Below are 5279 nucleotides of genomic sequence, written 5' to 3' on the forward strand. Positions count from 1 at the left end.
AATACAATATACTCTTATAAAAAATGTCTTGTGCTTCTGATATCTATTCACCACCTTAATCAATAATTAAATTGATAAACTAAAATAATAATTTAAATAATACCTATATCATATTATTATAATTCAAATTCAAAATTGTAAACTATTTTGGTTTTATTGTCATATCAAATTTCAATAAACAAATTGGTCCTTAACACGGAACTCTTTGATATAAAAAGTTGCATTATATTATATCCGTGGATTCATCATATTGATGTACGGTACGTACCTAGTATAATATCTATATCATTTATTTATTTATCTATGGCAAATCTCAAAGTCGTTACAGAAGACACAGTCGATTAAAAATTCTAAAATTTCAATAAGCAAAGAAAATATGAGCAAAAAACTTACTGCGTTTCGTATAATTTTATTTTTCATAAATTACAATATTCTAAGTTCTGTAATCTGGAGCGTTTCCTCATGAGCGTCGCAGTTCACACACGTCACGGATTCCGCCGAAAGAGTCGATAATTAAAGTAAGTTTGTTTTTATATTCTTTTGGGGCTTAAATTTACTTTTAAGACTTAAAATAAATATTTAATGTCACGAAAATTAATGTGCTATCCAAGTGTTGTATGCGCATATTTTAGTTTTCCGAACCAGAAATGTATAAAATACGCGAGATATAAACGTCGTCGTCGTTTTTCCAGTCCCTGTTCGTAGAATAATTATAACTAATAGGAGCTTACCTATATAAGGTACTTAATATATATATATGTTCTGGTTTAATTTATAGCAATTTATGTTATAGCTTATAACTGATAATAGTCATAAGATATAATTTTAATTAATAACTGGTAATTTTTTTTTCCAAATACAACGTTATTATAAGTTATAGGTAACTATTAATTTAGTGTCACATACTTAACTTCTATTGTTCACCTAATATCTATATTCTATATCATAGGGAATAGGGACGTATAACCGAGTACACACAAAAGTAATATTCACGGAATGGTCAACTGCAGACTATCCTGACGTGTGCGCACTTATGAATAATGTATCTACTCATATACTCGTATAGGTATATAAATATACGTATATATAAATAGTGTAATACTACATACACGAATGTGTTACCTTTTATGTCCCTAAAAGTTCAACAGTTATTATTAAATTTATTTATTTTTTACATATAGGTAGGTTACATTACAAGACTCTAATTAAAATCACATTTATTTTTGTTTTTTCGAACACAATGTTTCAAAAATTATTAATTAATATATAATTTATTGGTATAGTATTAAATAAATTAATGAAATATAACAAACACACCTACTATAATTATTAGTAATAATAATATATCCATGGATAAATTATTAAAATACAAAACGAACAAACGAAAAACGATTCTGAGCAAAGACATCGTTAACTAATAAACTATTGAGATTAAAGTAATTTATTTTCCTATTAGGCATTAGTACCTACAATATAGTAGGTTAAAGTCATTTTTGCCCAAAAAATTACATTTGAAAGTGTCATCGTGTATATAAATTATAATAATATACTCTAAAAGTTTCATAAATCCGCAAATACCTACTATTTTTAAATTACAACAAAATAACTATAATCGTTATTCTTGGTTTTAATATGTAATTTCGTCCAAATTTTAACTTATAATAGGTACTAGGTTTATATAATATCTGTAGACTGTAAAGCATAGGTCATTAGAATATTGTAGAACATTTTACTGCATAAGATGCGTGTTATTTCAGAAATGGTATTCGTCAGTGAAAATTTTCAAACTGGGAATAATATTATATCATAAGCAGATTGAAATGTGTGAACGTTTCAGTGCTTCGAAGACTAAGTTTCGTAGCAGATTTTGATTCCGTCACGGGGTATGTATTTTCTTATTTCTCAGTAGGTTTTTTTTTATTATTGTTAATTGATCAAAGGATGTATTGCCCGAAATTTTTCAAAATTTGTATTGTAATTATACTGGTATAACACTATTCCGGCTATCAATAAAGTCGTGTTAAAAATTAGAAAATTGGGAGGTATGATATTTTTTTAAGTAATTCTTTCGAGTAGGGAATTCGCTCAATGATATTTAAATATTTTCACCGATAATCAAGTACGATGACTTGTAGGTAACTAGAGACTGAGTGAATAGGAATTAGGTAGTGTGTAATATGGCGAAGATAAGGAAATGGGTCAACAGGATTTCAGAATGTTTGGTGTATGAAAGGGAAAGATGAAAAAGAAATGTAAGTTTAGGGTAGGTAAGTGGAGTGAGGGTAGCAGATATGAGAATAATAAGTTAGGTGTTACGGTACAAAAGAGGATAGAATAAGAAATTAATTAATTAAGGGTAGTGTAGGATAGTGTACATATTGTAGTGAAAACAAGAGAGAATAGGTTTAGGTGGATCGGTCACTATATGATAAGAGATAGTGAGGGTGGCTATAGAAGTTAGTTAATTTAGGTGGGAAATGAGGGGCGAGAAGACTGAAGAAGAGATGGATAGACAGAATACCGATCATATGGTGGTGTGGAATGAGAGTGGCTGAACCTGTATATAGCCGTGAGTGACGGGGGAAGAAAAAGTGTAAAGGTAGAATAGTTATTTTAACAATGCCGAATACGTAGGAAAAGATCATGAATTGCAAAGGCCACTAGCTTCAACTAACCATAGGTTTACCTAACTAACCTTCTTATGACTCATTATAGGACACTTTGAATAAAAAGATCCTGAGTTGCAGGTTGCCAAACTTAAGTGTTTGATTATCAAGTTGATCCTTTTATTGTTGACACCATGGATAGTCCACGCCTATGTTAAATACATTTCAGGCCGCGTTCCCGGAGGGGAAGGCAATTGAGGCTCCTTTATATTGATATTCGATACTCGATATGAGTATACTTTATTTGGCCTCAATTGTTCCCCTCGAATACCGCTGATAAGACCATTATGTCCTATCCATATCTTTATTATCTATGATGGAGCCATATCACAGATTATATGATATACTATATTCATATAATCTGTGGCCATACCCAGCTCACTCGTGTAAACTTGTTGCTGGTTGGGATGTCAGCGCACTATTTGTTTTCCATCTTTGACCCACGCGTAGCATACCAAATGTACGATTAAGAAAACACTAAAATGATTGTGCGTGGGTCGGAGAGAGAAATAAATGGTGCGCTAAAAATCTGACATCCTCTTAAGTGTTAAATATTTGCCTGCATGAAATATGCACTGAAATATTCAAAAATATTAAAAATAATAAAATATTCAAAAAAATACTGAATGAAAACGTTGTTATTAAAATTTTTATAAATTAATAAATAATAATTCAAATTGGTTTACAAAAAAAATTCTTTATTTACACACTTGGTAGGTAGGTGAACCGAAAATATAAAAACATTATAAGAAAATAAGCATAAATACCTTCGTTTTTAAATCATGAAAACATGCAATTATATTATAATTAACCAGAAAAAAACGCATATTGGTAACGGTGTTGTAATAATAGGGATCTCCCCAAAAAAATACGTTAAATACAAACTTTAAATACTAAACTATGGGTCTGAAATTTAGTTTATATAGATCTAAATAATCCAAAACATATAATATTGCTTCAAAATATAAAAATAAAGTGTCTTGTATTGTAGTAGGTAGGTAACTATCAAAAAAAAAACTAAATAAAATCATACTTGAAATCTATGTATAATATACGTATACTGTAATAAATGTTCAAATGTTTACTATAGTACATTATAAAAAATTAACTTAAGTTCAATATAATACATTATAACAGGTGTTCAAATAAACATTTCATACCACAAATTTTGTTAATTCACACAGTCTCTCTTCAATTTTAAATTTTTCTTCAAATTATCTACAAAACATAAATTTTTAGTAAATTGGAAGACTTGATTAAGTATTTAATCATTTATCTAAAAGAGACGTGCCGGGTCGCCACATTACTATATCGAGGGGCCATGGTGCAAGTGTCGTCCATAAATATCATAACATATATTATATTAGAAATACAAACTTAATATTTCACTAACAGAAAATATTATAAAAAAATATTACGAAATGTACTATACTCATTATTATATTATGATTGTATTAGTTACAAACTCTTGAATTAAGAGTTATGTTTGAGGATTTAATTAATTTCCTAAAAGGAAACGCCTCAAGGTTGCCTCAGTAGGTTAGGTTTACTAATTATTACTAATTATACAAAATACTGAAAATTAATGAAATCACAAATATTAGTACAATAGAGAGACTGTGCATTGATTTACAAATTTGTATTAAATTTACTTTTTGCATAGAGAATATGAAGGCGGGCTGGGCTCTTAATATCAGAGTATGGGGGACAGGTCTGGGATTTCATATTATCATTAATATAGACTTGTCAATCGCTTTTATGTGCTTCAAATTGTTTACACGAGTGAGCTGGGTATGGCTCCATCATAGATAATATAGATATAACATAATGGATAGGACATAATAGTCTTACCAGTGGGAACGTGGCGTCAAATGTATATAACATAGGCGTGGACTATCCATATTTTTATTATCCATGGGCATCATCCATAGCATGGATTAAGGTGTCAACAATCAAAGGAACAACTTAATAATCAATCACTTAAGTTCGGCAACCTGCAACTCAGGATCTTTTTTACAAAGTGTCCTAATGAATCATAAGAAAAGGCCAGTTTGGTAAACCTAAAATTAGTGGAAGCTATGGTGATGATAGACGACTACAATCACTGGTCGCGAGCTTTGCGATAATCTTTTCCTACTAACTATAAAGGTATTCGATATTGTAAACATAACAATGAAAGAAAATATTTAAATATTATTAATTTGGTCAGTTAGGTTGGTTAGGATAGGACAGTAAATTAGACGTTAACTAATTATCATAGTTTTTAACACGGTCTTAAAGACTGTCAGCTAGAGTTGTACCAGTATAGTTATTAAATACTTAAATACAGCCAACATTAAATAATGATTTTTTTAACACAACAAATTATAAAATGTATTTTAAAATATAACAAAATATAATTTATTTAGGATTTTTTAAGGTTTTCAATACTTATGAGCTTTTGTAAATAGAAAATGTATAAAATCAATAGTTTGTAATTTAATATTGACTGTAGATCCAGCCAAACACAATATTATTTTAAATTAAACATTATTTTGTGTCCTTCATAAATTACAATCACATAGTAGAGTCCGTGCGGGACCTTTTTCTCATTTAATTTTTTAGCATTCTTTA

Source organism: Metopolophium dirhodum, chromosome 3 (genome assembly GCF_019925205.1).
Source record: "Metopolophium dirhodum isolate CAU chromosome 3, ASM1992520v1, whole genome shotgun sequence".
NCBI lineage: Eukaryota > Metazoa > Arthropoda > Insecta > Hemiptera > Aphididae > Metopolophium > Metopolophium dirhodum.